This window comes from Panthera leo, chromosome E2 (assembly GCF_018350215.1).
Source record: "Panthera leo isolate Ple1 chromosome E2, P.leo_Ple1_pat1.1, whole genome shotgun sequence".
NCBI classification, from domain to species: domain Eukaryota; kingdom Metazoa; phylum Chordata; class Mammalia; order Carnivora; family Felidae; genus Panthera; species Panthera leo.
Window position 1 is genome coordinate 6,863,824 of NC_056693.1, and position 14,595 is coordinate 6,878,418.

The window sequence follows — 14,595 nt, forward strand, 5'->3', positions numbered from 1 at the left end:
GTTATTGTATGTTTCCCAATAGACTATACTTGTGAAGTTGCACGTTTTAATATATATTCAAAGACTCAAATTTTAATATAACTATTGTACTGAGACAGTAAAAACCTTGGGAACAAGCCTCTATGCCCCTGGGAAGCTCCGTGCTGGCCATTACCACTTCTCTTGCAGAGCAAGACACTAGCTAAGGATCAGAGCAAACTAGTCTGAGACACAGTGTCTGCCAGATTTGACATTTTACTGACTTTTGCCCTCATTATAATAGTAAAAATCACATGCAAGGGGTGGAGATTTTAACATGTTAGACACATAACACATGAAGAAGTGTGACCTTTAATTTTTTTTTTAATGTTTATTTATTTATTTTTGAGAGACAGAGACAGAGCACGAACAGGAGAGGGGCAGAGAGAGAGGGAGACACAGAATCCGAAACAGGCTCCAGGCTCCAAGCTGTCAGCACAGAGCCCGACGTGGGGCCCAAACTCACAAACCATGAGATCATGACCTGAGCCAAAGCTGGACACTCAACCAACTGAGCCACCCAGGCGCCCCAGAAGTGTGACCTTTAAATGCACAGGTATAAATAACGTTTTCCCACCTAAGTTTCTTTAAAAACTTTCCCTGACCTCTCCTTGAGCTCAGCTTGAGGATTCCTCCCTTAGTGCTGCCTCCCTTATGCTCTAGCATAAGCCCCAATAAAGCCTTCCCTTGTGCTTTAAATTCTGGGTCCAGCCTCATTTCCATCGTTGCTGGAAATGGACTTGAGTCTGGTAATGGTACGTGGGAAAGTCATCAATCCATAAGTATGCTTAGGATGTCCTTGGGAATATTAATAGCATCTCAGCCTTGGACACTGTATTTCCAGAGCCTTTGGATTAAACCAAACACTTAAGGCTATTTTTGTTCCCAGAAGCCTGATCAGAATCAGCAGAAAGCCTAGCCTGGAGTTCCATGTGAGGATACGGCCTCGACAATAAAAGCAGTGATTCAGGGCCTGGAGTTAACATGCCATCTAACATAAGTATTCCCCTTAAATCCACAGGTCTCACTTTCTGGGAAAAGACAGATTACGTAATGTGAGGACGTAGCATTCCCGAGTAAGCGGTGCCTTGTCACTGACGGTTCTCTTGACCGGAGAGTTCATACCAAGATTCAGAGAAGAGCTGGAAGAGTCCTTTGGGCAGATGTTGGACTCACTGGCCATTTCCCAAGAGCAGCTGAAAATGACCAAGTCCTAGGTGAGCTGTCTTTCCAAAGGATTTGGGGAGATTTCTAAGAATGTGCACAATTTTGAGAGCAACACTATGTGCACATAATAGTCACGTGGGAAAAAGCATGGACGAGAAGATAGAAGATTAAGACACAGCCAGGTGGAGCCTACATAGATCGTGGGTGAGAGCGCTTAACGTTGAAACATTGCCACGTGAACCATACAGTCCAGAGCAGGGTTGCTGATTTTCCGCTGGTGCGGATGGCAGCCGTAATCAAAAGAGAAACGGGCATTTTTATGAAGTACATTTTCCATTAAGACAGTTCTTCACAGTCAATAAATGCTTTCTGTCACTTAGGCAACAAGGTCTTCATCAAAAACCAAAAGAGTCGCCAAAACTCCGTATCACCAGTCCCTCCTCCCTCTCTTATTTGAACCCACTTCAGTTGCTTTTAATCCCCTCCTTCCTCCAAAAGTGGTTTTTATCAGGATCCTCGGTGACTTCCTGTTGTTAAATCCCATGCTCAGTTTTTACTGGACCTTCCAGCAGCATCTAACATTGTCGATACTTCCTTCTTCCTTGAAGTACTCTTGTCGTTTGGTGTTCAGAACGCCATGCTCTCTCGGTGTTTCTGCCTTATTGGCCACTTCTAGGGTTCAACTTCTTTTTGTAATTTGTCTTGTCTCCCAATCCTCTTATCTTGTCTCATGGCTCATTCCCTACATCTTTTGTGTCTGTACTTTCTCCTTAGTGCTCTCGTCTGGTGTCACAGTTTGTTTATTTATTTATTTATTTATTTATTTATTTATTTTTATTTTATTTTATTATTATTTTTTTAATATATGAAATTTATTGTCAAATTGGTTTCCATACAACACCCAGTGCTCATCCCAAAAGGTGCCCTCCTCAATACCCATCCCCCACCCTCCCCTCCCTCCCACCCCCCATCAACCCTCAGTTTGTTCTCAGTTTTTAAGAGTCTCTTATGCTTTGGCTCTCTCCCACTCTAACCTCTTTTTTTTTTTTTTTCCTTCCCCTCCCCCATGGGTTTCTGTTACGTTTCTCAGGATCCACATAAGAGTGAAACCATATGGTATCTGTCTTTCTCTGTATGGCTTATTTCACTTAGCATCACACTCTCCAGTTCCATCCACGTTGCTACAAAAGGCCATATTTCATTCTTTCTCATTGCCACGTAGTATTCCATTGTGTGGTGTCACAGTTTAAACCGCACTCATGCCGATGGCTTCCTCTTTCTGTCTCCAGCCTGCACTTGTCCGCCAAGCATCACCTCCTGTACCTTACTGCCTCCTTGACATCTCTAAGGTGCACATCTCTACAGGTGCGTCCATTTTGCCATTTACCAAACCAAGCTCTGAATCTCCCCTGAAGCCTGTTCCTTCCACAGTTTCCCTCTTTCAATGAATAGCTTCTCTTAGCTTCTCAGATGAGGGGTCAGCAAACTTCTGTGAAGGGCAAAATAATAAGCCTTTGTGGGCCAGACAGTCTCTGCTGCAACTACTCAACTCTGCCACCACAGCACAACAGCAGCCATAGCGGACACATCTCCACTTCTCGCACTTTCATCGGTCTCTGTGTTTCCCATCATGCGAGGGCAAATCTTGTTGGTTCTGTTTACAAAGCCGAACTCAGATCTGTCGCTCTTCCTTGCCACAGCACTACCCTATTCAGAGCCATCGTCATCGGTCACTTGGACCACTGCAGCTGCCGCCTCACTGTTCTTGCTCACGTTCTTGCTGTGTCACAGGCTCCTGTCCAGACCCTTGGTATTTTCTTATAAATTTTGTTTATTTTTTAAAACAGTATTTTAAAATTATTTTATTTTAGAGACAACTCGCAAAGGGTGGGGCAGGGGGGCAGAGAGAGAGAGAGAGAGAGAGAGAGAATCCTGAGCAGGATTCCGTGCTTAGTACAGAGCCCGCCACAGGGCTCAATCCCACAACCCTAGGATTATGACCTGAGCCGAAATCAAGAATCAGACGCTCAACCAACTGAACCACCCAGGAGCTGCTCTTGTAAATTTTAGAATCAGCTTGTCGGTTTCCAGAAAACACCTACTAGAATATTGGTTTTATTGTATTGGCTCTATTAATTTGGGGGATAATCAACATGCCTGTACAGTGGAATTTTCTAATCCAAGATATGGCATATTCTTGCCTTTATTCACATTTTCTTTAACGTGTTTCAATAGAGTTCTATGGTTTTCAATATTGAGATCTTGCACATCCTTTTAAGAATTATTTCTAGGCAGGGGTGCCTGGGTGGCTCAGTCGGTTGAGCGTCTGACTTCGGCTCAGGTCACGATCTCACAGTCTGTGGGTTCGAGCCCCGCATCGGACTCTGTGCTGACAGCTCAGAGCCTGGAGCCTGCTTCGGACTCTGTGTCTCCCCCTCTCTCTGCCCCTCCCCTGCTCATGCTCTGTCTCAAAAATAAATAAAAACATTAAAAAAATTTTTTTAATTAAAAAAAGGAATTATTTCTAGGCATTTGCTGTTTGATACTATTATGAGTGGATTATTATTTAATTTCATTTCCTAGTAGTTGGCTACTGTTGAAATACAGTTGGTTTATTAATACTGATCTTATGGTCAGTGACTTTGAGCAATTCATTTATGAATTCTAATAGTTTATAATTCTTACTGATTTTCTACTTTCCAAATCATGTCCTCTGTGAATGATAAATTTCTTCCTAATTCTTTTGCCTCTTACTTCTTTTTCTTGCCCAGTTGCACTGGCAGGGACTTCAGTACCATTTGAATAGAAATGGTGATAGGCATCCTTGCCTCATTCTTACCTCCATGCAAAGACTTTTAATAATTCACCATTAAATGTAATGTTTGCTTTAGGTTTTATATGGATTTTTTTTGAGAGAGAGAGAGAGAGAGAGTGCACATGTGCAAACAGGGGAGGGGCAGAGAGAGAGAGGGAGAGAGAGAATCCCAAGCAGGCTCTGCATTGTCAGCGTGGAGCCCGATGCAGGGCTCGATCTCACAAACCATGAGATCATGACCTGAGCCAAAGTCAAGAGTCAGACGCTTGACTGAACCACCCAGATGCCCCTATGGATATTATTTTTTCAGATTAAGGCAGATTACTTATATTCCTAATTTGCTAAGTGTTTTCATCATTAAAGGGTGTTAAATTTTACTATGTGCTTTTTTTCTAGTATTTTTTTTGATGTTTTGTTATAAAAAATTTCAGATGTACAGGAAAGTTGAAAGAATTTTACAGTGAACACCTATATACCAACCAACTAAATTCTATAATTAATGTTTTACTTGCTTTATCAGCTATGTGATACTGTGATTCACAAGAAATATGCATTTGGTCATTCAGTCAACCAAAATACATTTTTCATGTATATTTGGTCTTATCCACAGTTCCTGGCTCACAGCTCCCCAGATCCTTGGAATTTCCTAAATACTGAGAGTGATAACAGTGTCTTTTGTTACGTGAATGATGACTTCTTGGAAGCCTCCAAGGAAGAGGTTGGTTGCCAGGAGAATCAATCATGCGTTGAGAGGGTTGGAACTTTCAGTCACACCCCCCTGACCTAAGGGAATGGGAAAAGGGTAAGAGATTGAATCTGTTGCCAGCAGCCAGTGATTTAATCAGTCATGCGTATGCAATGAAGCCCTCATAAAAACCCAAAAGGAGAGTGTTTGGACAGCTTCCAGGTTGATGGAGACTGGGGAGGGTGGTGCACCTGGAGAGTGTGGAAGCCCCATGTCCTTGCCCCATACCTGGCCCTACGCATCCCTTTCACTTGTCTCTTCCCTTGTTAAATCCTTTCATAGTAAACTCTTATTCTAGAAAGTAAAATGTTTCTCTGAGTTCTTTGAGCTATTCTAGCAAATTAATTGAACCTGAAGCAGAAGTTTTAGGAACCTCTGATTTATAGCCAGTCAGTCAGCAGTACAGGTGACGCCCTAGACTTGTAACTGGGATCTGAGGTGGCAGAGGGGAAAGGCAGTCTTGTGGGACTGACCCCTTAAAGTGTGGAATCTGATGGTATCTGCAGGTAGATAATATCAGAATTAAGCTGAATTGTAGGACACTGAGCTGGTGTCCCAAGAATTGCTTATTGTTTTTATGAGGGAACCACCCCTCTGCCATGTTAGAAATTGGGTCTCAGAATACCAAAATATTTGCTTTTATTTAGCCATCCCTTGCTCCCTTGTTTTTTTTTTTTAATGTATTTTGAAGTAAATTTCAAACATTAGGGGGTGCCTGGGTGGCTCAGTTGGTTAAGCATCTGACTCTTGGTTTCAGCTCAGGTCTGATCTCACGGTTCATGAGTTCGAGCCTTGCATTGGGCTCTGGGCTGACATTGTGGAGCCTGCTTGGGATTCTCCCTCTCTCCCTCACTCTCTGCGCCTCCCCCGCTTGCTCTCTCTGTCTCTCAAAATAAATAAATACACTTAAAAAATATATTTTAAAAAAATTAGTAAAATTCCCCCTAAATACTCCAGCATGTATATTATTAACTAGAGTTTAATATTTGTTTATAGCACTTTTATTTATTTTGAAGTAAAACTTAAATACAACCAAATATACAAATCTTAGCAAACCATTCAATAGTTATTTTTTTTCCTTCTCTCAGCACTTTATTTATTTATTTATTTTTGTGTTTTTTTTTAATATATGAAATTTATTGTCAAATTGGTTCCCATACAACACCCAGTGCTCATCCCAAAAGGTGCCCTCCTCAATACCCATCACCCACCCTCCCCTCCCTCCCACCCCCCATCAACCCTCAGTTTGTTCTCAGTTTTTAACAGTCTCTTATGCTTTGGCTCTCTCCCACTCTAACCTCTTTTTTTTTTTTTTTCCTTCCCCTCCCCCATGGGTTTCTGTTAAGTTTCTCAGGATCCACATAAGAGTGAAACCATATGGTATCTGTCTTTCTCCGTATGGCTTATTTCACTTAGCATCACACTCTCCAGTTCCATCCACGTTGCTACAAAAGGCCATATTTCATTCTTTCTCATTGCCACGTAGTATTCCATTGTGTATATAAAGCACAATTTCTTTATCCATTCATCAGTTGATGGACAACCATTCAGTAGTTTAGACATATGTGTGCTCACTGGTGTGACATGATTTCCATGGATCCCTTGTCATGATGATAAGATTTTTATCCTTGGGGCACCTGGGTGGCTCAGTCAGTTAAGGGTCTGACTCTTGGGATCAGCCCAGGTTATGATTTGCAGTTCATGAGATCAAGCTCTAGGTTGGGCTCTGCACTAACAGCATGGAGCCGGCTTGGGATTCTCTCTCTCCCTCTCTCTCTGCGCCACTCATGCGCTCTCTCTCTCTCTCAAAAATAAATAACCTAAAAAAAGATTTTTATCCTTGATTCTGTCAATGTGGTGAGTTACACTGGTTGATTTTTGAATGGCAGGATATTTTTTTTTTTGAAATTTTATTTATTTTATTTTATTTTTTAATTTTTTTAACATTTATTTATTTATTTTTGAGACAGAGAGAGACAGAGCATGAACAGGGAAGGGGCAGAGAGAGAGACACAGAATCGGAAGCAGGCTCCAGGCTCTGAGCCATCAGCCCAGAGTCCCACACGGGGCTTGAACCCACGGACGGCGAGATCATGACCTGAGCTGAAGTCAGACGCTTAACCGACTGAGCCACCCAGGTGCGCTGAATGGCAGGATATTTTTAATGAGCTTTAAGTTTCTTCCGTAGGTACAAGGCAAAATTAGATTCACCAAACCTTGGGTATATAATGTATTGTGAAAATGATCATAATAAATCCATGTGCATTTTTTTCCATACCATTGAGTGAAAAGTCACTTGAAACAATGTGTCATTACAGGTAACACTCACCTGAGGATGTGGCCTGCACTTCACGTCAGAGGACTGGCAACTACTGGATGTGGTCCAGAAGAAGCTGTACTGGGTTGTAATGTTGGAAACTTACAGCAACCTCAGGTCAGTGGGCAAGGACTACGGGGAACCCCAGTCTGTTGCCATTTCTTTTTTAACTGCTGGAATTTAGAAGCTCTCTGAAGTGTTTAATGTCTTTGAATTTAGGATTTATAAATGATAGAGCCTTTGTGTCTGTCTGAACGTGGAGAGAGGATCATGCTCTCGCCTCCCAAATTAAAGGTTTTCATGGGGCGCCTGGGTGGCTCAGTCAGTTAAATGTCCAACTCTTGGTTAAGGCTCAGGTCATCACCTCATGGTTCATGGGTTCAAGCCCCACATTAGACTCTGCACTGGCAGTGTGGAACCTGCTTGGGATTCTCTCTCTCTCTCTCTCTCTCTCTCTCTCTCTTTCTCTCTCTCTCCCCCCCCCCCCCTGCCCCTCCTGCACTGGTGCTATCTCTGTCTCTCTCAAAATAAATAAATAAACTTAAAAAAATTTTTTTTCACTTTGCTGAGGTGTTGACTCTGAAACAGCCCCTTCCTACTTCTTCAGAGGTTCTGAAGATCAACCTCTTGGCACCGTGTTTAGCCGTGATCAAATTGTTAGGCTTCCCAACTAGCAGCGGTCCTCCAGCTGGAGCAGGGAGCCATGGATGGCAGAGGGGGAAGTCAGTAGTAAGGACCATCTGGGGGAGTGGATAACAGCCAGGTAGATGAGTGAAAGCCTAAGGAGCTATAACTTTTTTTTAATTTATTTTTTTAATGTTTCTTTATTTTTGAGAGAGAGAGAGAGAGAGAGAGACAGAGTGCGAGTAAGGGAGGGGCTGAGAGAGAGGGAGACACAGAATCCGAAGCAGGTTCCAGGCTCTGAGCTGTCAGCACAGAGCCCGACGTAGGGCTTGAACCCAGGGACTGCAAGGTCATGACCTGAGTGGAAGCCGGATGCCCAACCGACTCAGCCACCCAGGCGCCCCAGGAGCTAGAACCTTTGATAGGTTATTTTGAGGACATTATTTAAAAACCCTTGAACCTTTGGAGCTCCTGGTTGGCTCAGTTGGTAGATCATGTGACTCTTGATCGGGTCATGAGTTCAAGACCCACATTGGGTGTAGAGATTACTGAAAATAAATAAGCTTCCAAAAAAAGGAGATAGGCCATTATGTCTCTGCACTCTGTGTCAGATCTTTGACTCAACTAGGACCCAGCTCTCTTGGTTATTCTCCGTTTCCAGCATCCTCACTCTTCATCACCAGTACTGCTCATGTTGCCTTCCTCCTACTCAACATCTCACCTCTGGTCAGAATTAAGCTTCCAGATACACATGAATTTTTCCCCTTTACCATGTCCCTCTGCTTCCCTTCTATTTTCTCTTCTTCTACTGGATGCCTCTAACTTGTTTCCTGATTAAAAATCCTCATTTGTAAGGATCCTTGATCCTCATTGTGAGAGTTGGCCTCTTCCACTGCCTAATTGTATACAGATTCATCGGTCTCCTTCCTAGAAGATGCCTAGCAAGTTGATGATGAGACAGACTGGCTCCAGGAAAACTCCGACAAACTTGATCCCATGGCAAGGCACCAGGAATGTGACGTATTTGACAAAATGCCTCACCTGAGAAAAGACTTTGATCAATTTGATTCAAATGGGAAAACTTTGAAACATAATTTAGATTTACTTTTCCAGAACAGAAATTATATAAGTGAAAAAGCTAAGAAGTTAAATCTATCTGAGAAATTGTTTTTCCATACTATGCATAAAAATGCTCATTCTGGAATTAATTGCTGTGAATATGATTATGGAGAAGCTGTCAATAAGATGTCATGCCTGAATATAAGTCATATAGAAATGAGATTTTATAAAGGTAGTAAATGTCAAAGATCCTTTAACCATGTGCCGTAACTCCTTCTACACCAGAGAAGTCACACAGGACAGAAACCCTATGGATACAGTGAATGAAGAAAAATTTTCTCCCAGAAATCACAGCTCATGGTACACCAGAGAACTCATACAGGAGAAAAAACATATGAATGTGACGGATGTCTCTAAGCTTTTATTCAGAAGGTAGAGCGTATTTTATATCAGAGAACTCACACAGGAGAGAAACCCTATGAATGTAATGAATGTCGGAAAACCTTCATTAGTAAGACACATCTTGTTAAGCGTGAGAGAACTCATACAGGTGAGAACCCCTGTGGCTGTAAGGAATGTGGAAGAACTTTCTCTCTTAAGTTTAGTCTCACTTTACTTTACAAAACGGGTACTGCAGAAAAGCCCAGCGAATGCAGTCATTGTCCGAGAGCTTTCATCCACAGGTCACAGCTCATTGAACACCGAAGACAGCACACTGGAGAAAAACCCTTTTCTTTACATGAAAAGAAGGCTGGGAATGCAAGCTGGTGCAGCCACAAACAGTATGGAGGTTCCTCAAAAAACTAAAAATAGAACTACCCTATGACCCAGCAATTGCACTACTAGGCATTTATCCACGGGATACAGGTATGCTGTTTCGAAGGGACACATGCACCCCCACGTTTATAGCAGCACTATCAACAATAGTCAAAGTATGGAAAGAGCCCTAATGTCCCTCGATGGATGAATGGATAAAGAAGATGTGGTATATATATACAATGGAGTATTACTCAGCAATCAAAAAGAATGAAATCTTGCCATTTGCAACTACGTGGATGGAAGTGGAGGGTATTGCTAAGTGAAATTAGTCAGAGAAAGACAAATATCATATGACTTCACTCATATGAGGACTTTAAGAGACAAAACAGATGAACATAAGGGAAGGGAAACAAAAATAATATAAAAACAGGGAGGGGGACAAAACAGAAGAGACTCATAAATATGGGGAACAAACTGAAGGTTGCTGGAGGGGTTGTGGGAGGGGGGATGGGCTAAATGGGGAAGGGGCATCAAGGAACCTACTCCTGAGGTCATTGTTGCACTATATGCTAACTAATTTGGATGTAAATTTTAAAAAATAAAAAATAAAATTAAAAAACAAAAAAGAATGCCAGAAGGCTTTCATCTGGAAGTCAGAGCTCACTGTATATCAGAGAGTTCATATCAGGGAGAAGCCTTTCTGCTGTAGTGAATGCCAGAAAGCCTTCAGTTCCAAATCAACACTCGCTATACACCAGAGGACACACACGGGAGAGAAACCCTACAGATGCAGTGGTTGTGGGAAAGTTTGAAGTCACAACTCATTGTGCATCAAAGAACCTACACGAGAGAGAAACCCTGTGAATGAAGTAATTGTCAGAAAACCTTCAGCCATAAGTCCCCACTCATCATACACGGGAGAACCCACGCAGGAGGAAAGCCCTGTGTATGTAGCGAATGTGGGAAACCTTTCGCCTGGAAGCCTAGTCAAAGTAGGCATCAAAGAACACATACAGGAGAGAGACCCTACAGAGGCAGTGAGTGTGTGAAATCCTTTAGTGTCAAGGCACACCTCAGTAGACACCAAAGAGGGCAAAATCAGATGGGTATGGTGAAAATGAGGAAGCCTTTAAGGAGGTCATTCCAGCATGAAATTGCAGGCATATGGGAGAGAATTCTTTTTTTTTTAATTTTTTAAAATGTTTATTTATTTTGGAGAGAGAGACAGACTAGTGGCGGAGGGGCAGAGAGAGAGGGAGACACAGAATCTGAAGCAGGCTCCAGGCTCTGACTGTCTGTCTGTCTTTCACACAGACGCAGGGCTCAAACCCACAAACCATAAGATCATGACCAGAGCTGAAGTCTGGCGTTTAACTGCCTGAGCCACCCAGGTGCCCTTATATGGGAGAGAATTCTTATGGTAACTAAGGAGAAGCTTCCACAAGGATGTTTACTTTTATAGGAAGCTAAAATGAGAGAGAAATCTAGTGCAGTAAATAAATATGACAAAATCGGGGCTCTTGGGTGGCTCAGTCAGTTAACCGTCTGACTTCGGCTCAGGTCATGATCGCTTGGCTTGTGAGTTTGAGCCCCACATTGGACTCTGTGCTGACAGCTCAGAGCCTGGAGCCTGTTTTGGATTCTGTGTCTCCCCCTCTCTCTCTCTGCCCCTCCCTTGCTTACACTCTGTCTCTCAAAAATAAACATTAAAAATTTTTTTAAAAAAATATGACAAAATCTTCAGTAACAACCTGTAGTGCGTTGTTCATCAGGAAAAGGCATACATGGGAGAAACTGAATTTAGCAAATGTGCAAAAGTTTTTCACACAGAAGTGTTAGCAGGCACTTAGGAGGCTTAGTCGCTTAAGCGTCTGAGTCTAGATTTCGACTCAGGTCGTGATCTCGCAGTCATGGGAACGAGCCAAGCCCCGCACATCCAGCTCTGTGATGGCTGTGGAGCCTGCTTGAGATTCTCTCTCTGTCTCTCTCTGTGTCTCTCTCTCCCTCCCTCCCCCTCTGCCCCTCCCCAGCTTGGGTGTGTGTGCATCCACTGTCTCTCTAAAAAATACATAAATAGGGGTGCCAGGGTGGCTCAGTCGGTTGAGTGACTTTGGCTCAGGTCATGATCTCATGGTCTGTGAGTTCGGGCCCCGCATCGGGCTCTGTGCCGACAGCTCAGAGCCTGGAGCCTGCTTTGGATTCTGTGTCTCCTTCTCTCTCTGCCCCTCCCCCGCTCATGCTCTGTCTCTCTCTCTCTCTCTCTCTGTCAAAAATAAACAAACATTAAAATTAACAAAATACATAAATAAAAATGTATAAAAGAAGTGGTGTGCACTCATTATACAACAGAAAGACAGCCACTGTGAATGTAGTAATTTTGTGAAAACTTTCAAGAAGTATAGGTCATTTTATATCAGAGAAACTCATATGGAAAAGAAATTGTACAAGGGAGGGAATGTTGTAGTATTTTGACTGAGAAACCAAATTCCAGATGCATCAGAGAGTTTACTCCAGAGTGAATCATAGAAGAGTAATAAATGTGAGAAAAACCTTTTGTTGAAAGTCATAAGCATGTGGTATTAGAGAGTTTACACTAAGGAATAACTTCGATTGCCATAAAATGCTTGAAAACCTTTTCTGATTATGAAAAAAATGTGTACAGACAATACATATAAAAATGCAAACCTAGGGGCGCCTGGGTGGCTCAGTCGGTTGAGCGGCCGACTTCGGCTCAGGTCACGATCTCGCGGTCTGTGAGTTCGAGCCCCGCGTCGGGCTCTGTGCTGACAGCTCGGAGCCTGGAGCCTGTTTCCGATTCTGTGTCTCCCTCTCTCTGACCCTCCCCCGTTCATGCTCTGTCTCTCTCTGTCTCAAAAATAAATAAACGTTAAAAAAAAAATGCAAAAAAATGCAAACCTATGAATGTATTAAGTGTGGGGATGACTATACCATGAATAAACTTCATTGTGTGTAAGATAATTTATATTTATGAAAAATTAAGCCAGGTCAGTGAATCGAGGAAATCATTTTCTCTAGAAATAATTTTGTAAAGTCATGTTCTTGCTGTGAATACCATGTTGATAAAATATTTCAGGGGTGCCTGAGTGGCTCAGTTGGTTAAGTGTCCAACTCTTGATTTTGGCTCAGGTAGTGAGATCAGGCCCCATATCTGGCTCTGAGCTGACAGTGCAGAGCCTGCTTGGGATTCTCTCTCTCCCAACCCCTCCCCTACTCATGTTCTCTCTCTCTCTCAAAAAAAAAAAAAACATATATATATATATATATATATATATATATATATATATATATATATATTTCAAAAGGCTTTCAGTAGGAAGAAGAGATGGTATGAGAGTTTTTAAGTGTGTGAGTAAATGGAATATTCAGAATAAGAGAAGAAGTCATCAACTATTTCAACTCTATATCTATGTGTTACTTCCTAAGAGTATCAGCCCAAGTTGTAGGCTTAACCGATTGAGCCACCTAGAGGCCCCCAAAATAAAGAGGAGCCCAGGTGGCTCAGTCAGTTAAGTGTCTGACCCTTGATTTCAACTCAGGTCATGATCTCACAGTTCTTGAGTTCGAGTCCCACATCAGGCTCTGTACTGACAGCATGGAGCCTGCTTGTGATTCTCTCTCCCTCTCTCTCTGCCCTTCCCAGGGCACATGCATGCCTCCTCTCTCTCTCTCTCTCTCAAAATAAATAAACATTTTTAAAAATTAATTAAAATATAAATAAATAAAATGGTACAGACAAGTTTCTTAGATACTACACTTGATCTTAGCCAAAAGGCCGAGGAGCGATGACAAGTTTCTTAGAGAGTTATATATAGTAAAGCTATAAAGAATAGTTAGAGGAATGCTAGACACAAAATTTAGGAAAGTAGTTACTTACGGGTATAAAAGGAGAATTTGGTCAGAGAAGGGCAAAGACAAAGCTTTCATAGCATTGGTAGTGTTCTCTCTCTTAAGCCTGGTGGTGAATGGGAGTCTTCACTAATTTTTTTTTCTATCTTACATGTCTGTAATAGTCCTTTGTATGAAATACTATAATTTCATAAGGTACTAATCTGTGAATAAAATATCAACACATCACCTTTTTTTTGTTTTCACTGTGATACCTGATGTAGAAAATGTTGGGGTTCAGAGCTGATGGCCAAGAAAGCATTCTTGAGATGTCTTCGGTGCAAAAAGGTGGTTTTATTAAAGCAGGATCCATGGGCAGGAAGAGCTACACTGGGTGACTTGTATACTTTCTTTTTGGTTTAAAAAATTTTTTTTTAATGTTTATTTATTTTTGAGAGACAGAGACAGAGAGACAGAGCGTGAATGGAAGAGGGGCAGAGAGAGGGAGACACAGAATCCTAAGCATGCTCCAGGCTCTGAGCTGTCAGCACAGAGCCTGACACAGGGCTCGAACTGTCTCTTGAACCAAGAGATCATGACCTGAGCCACCCAGGCACCCCTATACTTTCAAGTTGGGAGGGGGTTCGAGATAGCACAGGTATTCTGGAAAAAAAGGTTTCCAGGACCTTGAAGGAGCGAACTATTGTTACAAAAGGTCGTTTATTACTGTCTAATAAAACTTTAGTCATGAGACCCTTCTGATGTATATCAGTGGGCCATATGCTTGGAGGATGATTGCTAATATATATTTTGGGTATAGAGACAAAGGAAGTTTCCAGAGGGATTTGTGTATGTTAAAGTAGACTTATGGTGGGGGGGGGGGCAGGTGGGCTAAGATTGCCTTTTGCCCTGAGCAGTATGTCATCATCCAGGCAGCTAAGCTCCTAGAGGAAGGTCACTCTGCCTGTTTCAAGGACTTGCCAATGGGCTGTAGGCAGTGATGAAATTTAATTTTTCATTTGCCTTTGTTTCCCACATCAATACCTACTTGACAAAAAATGTCTAACCCAAGTACTTGTGATCAGTACTTAACTATATTTGAACAGTAAGATTTCACAGTGTCTTTCCATTTTTATCATCATAGGAATTTCTATGAAGTGCCTGACGATAATGTCACAACACCCTTATTATACTAGTCACATACTTAAGAGAATTTGGGACATTTTGGAGCAGTAAAAAATAATT

At 42.1% G+C, this 14,595-nt stretch overlaps 1 long non-coding RNA gene and 1 pseudogene across 1 annotated transcript; one reads left to right on the forward strand and one right to left on the reverse strand.

Moving 5' to 3' along the window:
* Positions 1-505: 505 nt before the first annotated feature.
* Positions 506-7,173, forward strand: LOC122208313. The gene is made up of 4 exons (XR_006197195.1): positions 506-574; positions 1,040-1,235; positions 4,611-4,718; positions 7,064-7,173. It is a non-coding gene; the product is annotated as an uncharacterized LOC122208313 (long non-coding RNA).
* Positions 7,174-13,219: 6,046 nt separating this feature from the next.
* Positions 13,220-13,309, reverse strand: LOC122209248 (annotated as a pseudogene).
* Between the last annotated feature and the right edge of the window lie 1,286 nt (positions 13,310-14,595).